The following is a 12,925-nucleotide window of genomic DNA, read 5'->3' as shown; positions in this document are numbered from 1 at the left end:
AGATGCCTCATATGTCGTGAAGCGCCAGAAAAAGGCGTAACGTGTAGGATATTGGGCGGTATAGGGAGTGTCTCACCGAATCTACCACACCGTCAGCGTTGAATTGCCCATTGGACAGCCTCTCTACCTCGTCTTGACCATCTTGAGGAATGCATTCAGTGACCCCGGCCTCGTTACTATATGCGCCTGTCCCGTCGTCGCATCGGTCAAGGTAATCACAGGCCACGAAAAGGAGAGGAAATCGCCAAACGACGAGAAGAGATGGCCCCAAGACCGGTCCCACCAAGGGATCCCATGAATCTGGAAGTAACCAATGTAGGCCGAGTATATCGACTGCAGCGAGAGCGTCCAGCCGGCGGGCTCGACAAGGGTGAAGTCTGACATGTTGGTGGTGGTCGACGACTAAGAGGACAGACACAATTTGGCGATGCTTGGCACCCTTGACTTCGCATCCACCGAGATTCCGGTCTTCGTCTACTACGGCCATCATCATGATTCACGTCGAACACTATTCCCAGGGCGAAGAACGCAGAACCTTCGGGCGCTCAGTTCCCAGCTACAAATATAGCATAGTCTCGCCTGCTTGTCGCCGTTAATTTGACTTTTTCAAGGATCTTACATTTTCTATGGTCTTCAGTATCACCGGAAAGCTAGCAGCAGAATCGTACTCATGGCCAGGTTAACCACACTTTTCTGTAACCACTACGAGCATATGGACCAGGACAGTCGGGGCACTGGGTTTCCCATGCATATACCCATATGGCTCCTCCAACCACGGACTTTGCGGCGAAGCTTGCCCGTGAAACTGTAACAACCCCATTCAAGTTGTCAAATTGGAACTTCGTCTGGTCATCCGACATATAACTTGGATGCTATCTCGCCTTTCTATTCGCCACTTTGCCAGTCTTTATCTTTCAAACGCTTGTCATTTCCTTGATAGCTGTACTTTGCAAGTATTCGGTTGTAACCAAGTTAGGACTTCGAACTAACATTAGCCATTTTAGTCTGTCGGTCGATAAATAAATGGACCAGTGATGTGGAAGATCAATAACTCGGATCACTCGGTTCAGGCTAAATACTTCTCTTGCATTAACCATGGTATTGGACATACGGTCCTAATTATCACACGGAATGTCAATGGTTGTTGTTACTCACCCAAACCTAGTCATTATATTCTCTATCGTCGTTCTTTTCTGCTCCTAGGACGCTTTGGCCGTCCTTCCTTTCCACCGCTCCGACGGACGCTGGTATGTTAGTTTCACCTTCATCATAGATGCACCCTCATTTAGTCCATCGTTGCCTAAGCAGGCACACGAAGATTACGTCCATGGGCGCTTGACTTCTCGAGCTCCTCGTCTGTCCTGTACTCTCCCGAGACTAGATCTTTCGGATGCTTCTTCTCTTTGTCCTCTGTATCCTATGTACTGCTCAGGCAGTGTCTTTTCATAATGTCTCGATACCGAACAATGCTTCGCAGATTGTGTACACCCCCTTCTTCTGTGATTCTACCGAGGGTGGTGGGGATTGCAAGGGTGGATGGTACGTGCTTCATTTCCGACTCCGCATGATTATGGCTAATCGAGTTCATCTGAAGGCAAGCCATCGACGTCGATGGTACCACTGTAATATCAACCGACGGTCTAGATGAGGAGGGGGCTGCGATAATACCTCAGATGTTCTTGCAGATCCATGGTGAGTTCACGCTGTGCTCATCTGTCATCATCATTACTAGTCTAACAGATCTAATTGCAGCCGCGGCATTGTTCGTGACAACCTCATCTCAATCCAATGCAACGATCAACATCACGGTTTCTGCTGGTAACACCTCGATAGAGCAACAATTCCGACCACCACTATCCACTGTCACAATCGTGAACCTTATTGAAGACGAGGTCACGACTTTCAGCATCACCTTTATCAACGGGACCCGACTGGATGTCGGGACACTGACAGTGCAGGTCTCGGATGGCTCTTCGTGAGGCTATGAACAATACTATCTTCTTTCTCATTAATCAAGGATATGTGACAGGGAAACTGTTCTACCGACGCAGACATTGCCTCCCGCAATAATTATACCTTCATCTACAACTATACTGGCGACATCGACCGGCGTTGCGTCCGCTGGGGGCTCAGTAAACAACAGCAAGCGACTCGCGCTCGCTCTAGGGTTGACGCTGGGGCTTGGCCTTGGGCTTACATTAGTATCCATTGCGGCGTACCTTGTCTGGGAAAGATCGAAGACGAAGGACAGAGACTTGGAAAAGACCGAGACTCGGTCTATATTCCAGTTACTGCGGACTCACAAGCAGGGGGACAGTTCGTGGTTTTGATATTTCTGTTGGTTTGGCTTTCCTCACTGTATACTAATAGTGTTGTACAAATACTGTATACATCTGCTTAATTTGGTCGATTGTGGCTATGACATCATTTCGCTTCTTTTTCTGGTCCCCATCATCTGCAACCCTGAAAATTCTGCTCCGATGACACTGGAAGGTCCTGTATACCTCTCAGAAGACGAGCCTCAAATGCGGAAGGACCTTCTCATGGAACTGCCGAGGTGGCCCCTGCTTACTTGTTTTGACTGCCTTGCGCAAGATTATTTTATGAAGTACTATTACGAAACGGTCAATGAAGACGGGGAAACCGATATCATTCATGACAAGACATTCCAAGTAGTCAGATTGAAAGCCTTCTTTGCCGCTGTGAAGGGATTTATTACGGTTTGTACTCATACTTAAAAATTTACCCGTATTTATTGTTTACCTAAAGGGCGACTTGGATCTTTCAGGCCGCCACCGGTCTGTAAGTCAGACGTAGGAGCTTTCATGGACATGGCTGATGAATTTTTTACAGAGATTTGAATTCCTGGAAGACCGCTTCGTAGAGTTCACCGACGAATTGATGTCGCTCTACTTTCTCGCTGAGGAACTTGGCGAGTCGTGGAGCATCGACGTTCGAGGTTGCTGGCAGATGTGCATCGAATATCAATTCAAGGACGACACGAAATGGGAAGAATTCAAATCTAAATGGTTGATACCAGATTTCTTCTCGTTTGGCTACGTTTTCTCTGAATTCGGTGAGTCTGCGTTCGGTTTGTGGACACTGTCAAAGGCACTGATATAAATATTCTTCAAGTCACTGGGGTGGGAATCATATTCACCCAAAAGAAGCCATCGGCAGGGTTTCAAAAGCTTTGCCTGTTGGATCTTCCGGAGGAACTGCTGGACCTCATTTTTCGTGAATGCGACATTCAGGATGCACGTGCGCTTTCTGCGACTTGTCAGTGCTTGAAAAAGATATCCATCCCTTATATCTATATGGTTCGTCTTCCGTCTGTCATTCGATTGTTATTTTCTGATGTGCTTGTGACTCCAGTGTCGCCTATTGGGGTTTTCAGGACCTGCACAAAAATACATAAATCCTGATCATCCTATGGAAGAAGTAGAAATGGAGTTGTTCAAGAAGTCCCAGTCCGAGTTCATGGACGAGTTGGATTTTCTTCTTACTCTCCCTGATCTTATTACCAGACTCCAGAAGGTCCGCTTCTTCGACTACTGGATGGAGTATCTGCACAGAGAATCCCTCGCGGTACCCCGTGCAATGTCCCTCGTCATGGATGTCCTAAATGGCTGTCAAAGTCTAACCACCATCACCTACGACGGTTTCAATGTCGACAGCCAATTCGTGACAGCCATGTCTTTGCTGCCCAATCTCCATACACTGTGTCTTCGCAATAGTGCCTTCATATATCCTCCAGACATATACGACTTTTCCGATCCGGAACACCTACCGCAGCTGACGCATGTCCGTGACCTTTCCCTTCTCCTAGAGCAATTTGGCTTCGAAGATATCGCCGTCTGGAATTTCGTCTACTTTTGTCCGAATGTGGTCGACCTATCTATTTTGACATGTCCTGGACAAGTCGGTGCTTTCACGTGGATGCCAACAATTGTTGAAGGCTCTCGACTCCAGTTCCTTCGTAATCTATGCATTGACGGGCTGTTCCCTGCGTGCATAAATCCTCTAGGAGAATGGCTTGTTGCACTCCATTCGTTGCCTCATCCCCCTCCGTTATCGCGTGTCAAAATTGGATTTGCCATACCGCTGTATGATGTTAGCGTCGACGAGTTGCTGATTGGGCTTCACGGCTTCCCCATTCAAGACTTGGTCATAGATGGACTAGCTGAGGGCAAGCCAGCTCTCATTGAAAACATAGGCCAACGACTTCCAAACATTAATTCCTTGACTCTCTTCCGTCGACAAAGCTCCCGCCAACGAATAACCGTTCCATGCCGCTGGCCTCAGCCTCCGTGGATGTACGCCTCCCGTTTCTCCAATTTCTCCAAATTACGATCATTTGCGTGGAATTTTCATTTTCCGTGCGAAGAAATAAGTCCACGAGATATGGTGATATTAGAGGGGAGCGCCGCAGATTGTGAACCCTACGTGCTTCCGTCCGACGACAAGTTGTGGTATCGGTGGGATGACTGGTCACCCGTAGACACCAGCCATAACATGGCTCGTGTGTTTTCTGTCTATAATCCGGCGCTGGAAGATGTTCTTATCTACCTGCGAAGAGGGGCGGTGAAGTGGCATATTGGGCCAGACGGTTCAGTAGGACAAGTGAAATTCCTGGATTCACCTTTATGGAATCCGATGTGGGAAGAGCAATCGGATCGCTCGATTATTGTTGAGCGTTGAACCTCGTTGAACACGTATTTAGCTTGCCTAATTTAGCCCCTAAATTTGCACTATCAAATACTTTCCTCAAACATGGCACGTGCACGTATCTTCATCTTGTACAGCGACCACCATCACGATGTCGACCTCCATGCATTTATTGGAGAACGAATCCCAAATACGCAAATCTCTCACTACCTACCGACCCTCCTGGCCACAGTTGACATGTTTTGACTCGCTTGCCGCGTCCACGATTTTTCTATGCTCTGATCGGTCAACAGCCCCTCCGAGATCCTACTAATGTATCAACGAACAAGGCGATACCGACATTATCCAGGATCCTTGTTTTCAAGGGATAAGATTCTACGGATTTATATTTTCGTGTGAGGGATTCGTCAAGGTGCGCGTTTCTCCGATTGTAGCAGCAACAGAGGCCTCAGCATCTTTACAGGGAGACCTTGATCTTTCTGGGCGCCACTGCTCCGTGAGTGACAACGTCTATTTTCTATTCCAATTATTGAACGACGCTATATGGAAGAGGTATGCCTTTTTTCGTCCTCTCGTGCACGCCTTTACTAGAGAGCTCACAGCCGTCCAAGCATTAACCGTTCAAATCATTGATAACGAATCAGGGATTACGAAAGTGTCTCTACTGGACGATTTGGTCTGGGAAACCTTCAAGGCGAAATGGCTTATACCGAAAGGGCTCGACTTTACTACCGTCTTTGGTGTTGCACATCCACGTTAGTACTTTATATCTATCTACCAACTCATATTAACGCATTTTTTGACTCAGTTTTTGATGATAATGGAACTCCGGTAGAACCCAAATTTCAGGAGTTATGCTTCCTTGATCTTCCCAACGAGCTGCTTGATCTCTGCTTCCGCGAAAGCGATCTCTCTTCTGCTCGGGCTCTCTCTGCGACTTGCAAACATCTGAAAGTTGTTTCTCTCCCATACATATACGTTGTAAGTCTGTGCTTTGTACCGGTATTGTCGTCATTGAAATCAAAACAGTCTCGTTTACTTGGCGTATTATCGACAAACCTAAATTCCCAGCTGCAAGACACTCAACTCAAGCCGTCCTCGACACATCTCAAAAATCCTTCATCACTACGGGAGGCGCGTGAACGATCTGTAGCTGCACTTGGATTTCTTCTCGGTCGTCCTGACATAACGGATCGGCTTCGAAGAGTCCGCCTCCTCGATGACTGGTATCAGGATCACTATAAATACGCATCAACAGTCGAAGACATTCATTTGATGATCTGTGACGTTCTACAGCACTGTCCAAACTTGATGACCCTCAAAAACCGAGGATTCAGCATTAACAAGCAACTTGTTGATACGATAGCGGCTTTATCTGACCTTCACACAATATTTCTTCACGGCTGCGAGTTTTTCTACCCTATGGATCCGTTGCTCCCCTCCTACCCCTATTCGCTTCCTCAGCTACGGAGTGTCCGCCACCTTACGTTGCTTATCGACTACCATCTTCACCCCCCACTCAGTACCTTACAGTTCACTTATCTTTGCCCGAACATAGTCGAGCTTACTATTCTTCGGCAAAGGGGTCCAGTGGCAGTAGACATACCCTCCAGATTCTCTGACTTTGCTTGCCTCCGTCATCTCCAGCGTTTGTGTGTCGACGGTTTACACTCTAATTCCTTAAACAAGTTCAAGGAGTGGCTTGTAATGCTAGGGTCCTCTACGACATCGCATCCGCTATCTCATGTCAAAGTCGGATTGGCATATCCCGAATCCGATATCGATATCCTCCAGCTGGTGGATGTACTGGACAAGTATTCTATCCGATCGTTGTACCTTGATGGATTGTCGGAAGGACGCCCAGAGCTCATTAGCGGCATTGCAGAAAGGCTCCCAGGCCTTGACTCATTAACGCTGCTGCGCCGAGCTGGATATCACGAACACTGGTTATGCCCCTGGCTGGAGCCGGTGTGGGTATATGCGTCTCGCTTCTCAAATTTCACAAATCTTCGTTCATTTGGCTCGAACATGCCCATGGTGTTCGACCGGGTAACGCCTAAGGCTCTGATTCTATTCGAAGGGGGAGAACACGGTGATTCGGTTCTCCCTTATGCTGGACTATCCCCTTGGGAGCAAGACGACGAGTTGTCGGCAGATGACGAGCGCCATCGGATGGCCGTTGTACTTTCGGCGTTTATTCCAACGTTGGAAACGATCTCGTTCTGTACGTCCGTCGGAGGAATTGACTGGTGCATCAAGAGGGTAGATGGACAGACTCATATCGAATACGTAGGACGGGGAATCCCAGATAGGCCGCGTTGGAATCCTACTTGGGCGAATTCTTTGAAGTCTTCAACGATGATCTAATCCTTTCTACATCTCTGCACAGCCTACTTATACCATGATAAAATGCCGTTGTTTCTGTCTTCTCTCTTGGTGTAGACTGGCAGCACGCAAAGCGCACATTCGCTCTAATGTTCCATACTGGTGTTCTGACAGTTGGCCTTTGATAGTATGCATATCCAGGCGGTTACATGATGATCAGCACCGCTGCATGAAGAAAGCAGTAGAAACTCGCCGCAGCGACATGTCGAGCTTCTATCGAAGGCCATGGAAATTTGTTTGATACTTCGTGTTCCTCACTTTGTATGCCTTTCGATGAACACATGAAATTGGACACGTTTTCGTTAAACACTGAAAGAAAGCATAGAATTTCAAGTTTAACATGCATCGATGTGAGGAGGGATCTTGTGAATGAATTCCAACAACTAATAATGGGATATAATACTCTTGTTTACCCTTTGATAAGACTCAAGCACACTTTAAGTATTAGCCCTGGCTGCAACGCATCAATAGGCGGAGCGAGGAGCGATCTGATATGCCATAATGCTGAACCCGCTTGGTCATCCTGTTTAGAAGTAAAGTGAGTAGTTGTTGAATGGTCTATAGTGTCCGGGGAACTTACAGTGAAAGAGAGAACGGTCAACTTCTTTAGGTACCATCGAAGCCATGAGCCCTCAGATAATGTCTCTCCAGGAAGTGGAACTGTCGTCGGGAAAGAATAATCTGTATGCGCACGGTTTGAATAAACACGCCGAAAAGATTTATACAATACAAAGCATACCTCCGGCTTTGAGTGACGTCCTAAAGACAGGTCACTTTCAAGACGGAACTCCCAAGAGAATGTTAAAAACCACTCACCAAAGTGGCCTAATCTTATCTGCGTGGTCACTGAAGTATTTCTTTGAGAAATCTCTTGGTATCGTCGTTGAGTTCATGAGTAACTTGTGCAAACAAATAGCACCGAAGAAGGCCTTTGAACACCCTTGCCTATTATTATTGTTAGCTTCCAATGGAACCGAACGGATTAAATTGGGCAATTTACCCATAGACCGGGTTGACCCTCATGACGCTGTCGCCCATAGCAATCCAGTTCGTCGGCAAGTTGACGGCACTTTCATATCTAATGTAACTGGAACCGGCTGATAGCATTTTCAGTATTTTTCGATAAGATGAATGGAAGCACACATACGATAACGAACTTTGCTGCAAGTCATGATATCCTTCACTTCGTCAAGCATGTCGAGCATTTGGAAGAACGTCTCAGGGATAGGCTTCTCGGTGACCAGAGATCGAGCGCATGCCTTCGCTTCCTCAAGGGTCTTCGGAAGTTCGCATTCACCCATGGCGCTGAAACAAATTTGTACTGGTAGATATTAGATAGAAGTTCGACGATTATTCAAGAGGAACGAAGACGCACTGATGTTTCCATCCACACGTTGAGAATATACACAGCGGTTCTCCTTACTGGGATCCGTCGAATTGTTATAAATTCCCCAGCATTCGTCGTACGGAACCGGGAGGCCAGGCAACTTCTTTCCAAGCTCAGGTGTGATGCGAAATTGGAGTGTAGTATAATGAAGCTTTTGGTCATAGGCAATCTTTAGTTCGTCGAGAGGTAGCTGGTTTCGGCCGTATCTGTCAGCGAACCCATACCCCTCTCGTCGGAGCCATTTCATGCCTGCAGCAGCGGCACCTGTGCAATCTGAGAAGGTGAAGAGTCGTCAATGTATGAAATCACGTTCTTGAAATAGCGAGGTCGTACCGATAACGAGAGCAGCTGGAATATTTTTGATACCTTCAACAGTACGGACCGTAATTTGGTCTATGGAATCGGGACTACGAGCGTTTCGAGAAACACCAGTGACTGTCCCGATAACTTGGCGAATATTCTTGTAATTCCCCCCCAGAACTAAACGGCGCAGAAACGTCTCGATACCGGTGCGACCAGCATATACTGTCTTGGGAAGGGAACCTCCATATTCTGCGTCTGGCATCCGAGCATCATTTCCCCAAAAATGAATGCGCGCGTAGCAAGGGCCTACTCTATAAATACCGATCAATGGAAACAATTTGACAGAGGACGGACTAAGGGGGGCTTACTTGATGCCAGATGCTTTTCCTTGTTCTTCGATGTTTGGGAACAGTTTAGACAAGATCTTGTATCCGATAGGTAGAATGACTACAACGCAACGATCAGTCCCCAGGATTGAAGAAACTCGACGAGACAGAAAAATACCATGCAACGAGTCGTACTGCATAACTCGCGAGCGCTTGCCTTGTTGGTTCCACGGGTCCGCCCGTATTGCATCCGACGTATTCATCCACGCCTCTGGTTCGACGATAACAACGTCGTCAAAGTGGTCATGACATACTCGGGCTGCCAGAAGTCCCCCGATGCTAAGGAATCGGTTAGTGAGGAGCCATTGAGATCAGAGGCAAGGTTACCTTCCGCCACAGATAACAGCCGTCCCCTTGATTTTCTCGCGAGGTAACCTCAGTCCCAGGGTGTCAATATCCAACACACATGTCTGCTGCACGAGTTGCCTCCGACGGACAGTGCGTCCGAGGTATAAAGCGATGCCGTAAACAGCGAGTGATATCCCTAAGATCCAAAAAGGATCCATGATTTCCGAGTAACGAAAACAGAGGAGAAGCAGACACTGAAGCTTTTAAGCAGATACGTTGCCGACCCTGGCCCGTTTACTAAGTGGCGATTGCGCCGTACTTTGTTGTTCGTGATGAGATGCATGTCAATTATGATATTGATGATACAATCTGCGTCCGTCGCCTGACAAGAGTTGTTTATAACAGCCCCGAGTCCCCCGACGGCCCCGTTAACTAAGGGGCATTTTTGAAGGACTCTTGTTTCCATATTTGAGGTCAATATGTAACAGATACCGTTTTGTTTGGGGGTTTGTCCATTGCTACGAAGGGTCGTTACGGGTACCCGGTAAAGGAAGCAAAGAACGGTTAAATCGGTGAAGAGTTGTTGATCCCTTCGGCCGCCGGTAGTTCGCGATCACATGATCACTCAACTCTCTCCCGAAGTTTGGCCGTGGACGACCGTTGAATTGGTTCATATGTGACTTTGAGAGGAACATCCCCTCATTCTTAAACCATATTGTTTTGAATGAATGGATTTTTCATCCTTGAATAACCAAATATTTCTGCCAGTGGACTGTGGTATCAGCTCCGAATCAATTTTGTCTACTTACCCACTGCAACCCTCTCGTCAATGTCAAAATACCTATAACCCGATGATCACGCTTGTTTCAGATACCTGTAAGGCCAGACTGTTTGACGGGTAGAAACGGACCAACAGTCACTGCATCCGTGGGCTTCGGTACCCATACCAGGCTATTACCTTCTAGTGTAATAGGTATTAAGTGTGATTTACACTCTGAATTATTGCTGCCGAGGTTTTTCTTTATCCGGGATCTTACGACAAAAGAGTTCTAAGTAACGAAAAGGGAACTTCGGACAAGATCGTTTGTTGGTATAGCCGAAAAGGATGATCTACCCTTTTATCCTTCACCGCCAGCAAGGCGTATATGTGTACAGCAGTTAGCAACGGAATAAAGGTTCGCCTGCGCGCGCGCAGACAATAGCTTATTTATAGCTACGGGCCAAACTCGCTTTCGTCGGACAACAGTTTTGTGTTCGACCTCTTTCTGTCGCTCCAAACGTACGGATATCGCTCGAGTCATAGTGATTTAGTAAAATCCTAGGCAGGAGTTCGGACTCGCGATATAACCTCTCCAAGACGATTGTGAAGCATCTTTTGGGGGCGCAAGAGGCGTTCTGATGCACCATATGACCGATTTCTTTATTTATCTGATCAGACGCACCAGGAATTCCTGCTCGTAGGACATGAACGGGACACTTACATCAAAAAGATAGAGTCGTACAACACTCCGAAAAGCTTGAGCTCTCTCATTCGAAGCCGCCCGGGTAGGAGACTATTACTTGGGGTAATAATCATGAAGGAATGTCCTCGTAGATTTGAAGAGCGGGATGGCTTGTTAATACTTCGGCTCGAAAGAACAGTACTAAGTATTTGTACATACCAATCTTCTTTCTTGGAAACTCGTTTGGGTGATCCGAAGGGGGTTCTCTTTGATAATGAGGATGCCATGACAAGAATATAAGCGGTGGTTCTCTTGAGTCGGTCTTCCGAGTCCAACACCGATATGTTCTCGGATTCGGATTCGGATTCCGGGCTCAGCGCAGTGGACAGCGAGTGGCTTTAACTTTGGAACAGACGGGACATGTACCTGTGGACAGTACCTTACATGACCAACTTGTATTTCAGCAGGACAGGCCAACGTGGTCGTTATTTTGGTGAGTACCGGCACAGAGAGAAAGAGAACTCTCCGGCAAGGGCAGGTGTTCCGGGTGTTGCTGTACAAAAACCGAACGATAAGGCCTGGTGATAATGCCGCCGTTAGAAGTAGCATAGAACCACCCTGCGACAAATCATGTGCCAAGGTTTCTACTGAAAAGCAACAACTAATCTTTCCTTAGGACCAGTCAGAAATACGCTCACCCATCCAATTTCAAAATTCCCTCTGGGAATTGAAGTCAGAAGAAAGGCAAAGGTCCCGCCGCCTAGTCTCTGTATCGTGTGTTGATATCGTTCTGAGAACCGAGGTTCGAGAGCGTCACGGTTAAGAAATCGATTGCCTATCGTATCAATGAACTTGAAGAAGTAGGCAGAGGTAGCTAGGGTTAGTCAACGGATCATCAGCTTCATATGCACAATCGATGAAGGCCTAGCTATACTTCACAAATCGCCCAGTTCGAGTCTAAAGAATACCATGGGCGTCGGTGTAGAAGTTTCGCACAATATTGATTTTGAGCACAGCAAACCAAGAAAAACCGGGGAGGACCATCTGCGCACACTTTGTCATAAAAGAGAGGCTTCGCAGATCTTGTTCTAGTCATACCCACTGGATAGCAAGGCTGCTAGTACTGAGGGAAGGAGCCTGATGCAAGCTCCGAAATAAGTAGCGCTACCAGTGGAGATAACAAGAGATGACAATAAAGGAGTCGTTAAAATAGTATAGCTTTGATCTTACCTGCACAAAAAGACAGAACCATGTGAGTTTTCCAAGAGATAACACAGCGCATGGGTAACCATCGAGAGTCAGCGATCCGTACTGTGATCCAGTACTGAAAAGGTCCCCGATGCCCGAAAGATTACAGAGTCTGCTCAGTCAAAAAGTAGAAACTGTGGCTTGGAAATGTATCATATCATTCCATGGATCCAAAAGCAAATGCAAGACGCAAACCAAGTTGACGTTGACTGTTGGGTTTACGGGCCGGGGTCTCCGCTTTCGAATAATCATGCGATTACATAAGCCACGCCTAGTGGCCATCATTCCAGGGCTGTTCGTACCTTAGCCTACCACAACTCACTTTTGTCGCTCTTTTTCTCTCCCCATCTGACCGCCACAAATCCTCTCTAACGAACTCTTCACGATTTATTAACATCTGAATACTCGCTTCTGTTACAATTGGACCTTAAACCCACAGCTGCGGCACTTAATTCCAACTTTATGCGATGGCCCAGGCCGTTTTCGACGAACATCCTTTGGAACGATATCTTAGAGGTTAATTTTCGATATATGCGCCTATTTGAAGCTTATCTGACGCTGTGTAGATGTAGGAGAGGCTCCGGAGCTCATGCCCGGTGGCTCGTCTGACTTTATTGGCCACGACGACGACGACGAAGATGCCCTGTATGTGGAATCGGAGGAAGACGTCTCAGACCCAAAGAATGAGCTACTAACAAACTGGTGCACAGTGAGCAAATTCGTTGCAATATGGCTCTTGCTTGTAGTCTGACCGCTATCTAAGCGCGTACAGTCCATCGTCTCACAATTCACCTCTACTTCGCGTCCTTTTGTTGAAA

This window comes from Desarmillaria tabescens (genome assembly GCF_030435595.1).
Source record: "Desarmillaria tabescens strain CCBAS 213 chromosome Unknown EV420scaffold_213, whole genome shotgun sequence".
Classification (NCBI taxonomy): domain Eukaryota; kingdom Fungi; phylum Basidiomycota; class Agaricomycetes; order Agaricales; family Physalacriaceae; genus Desarmillaria; species Desarmillaria tabescens.
The sequence above is the reverse complement of the archived record's forward strand: the minus strand, read 5'-3'. Positions refer to the sequence as shown.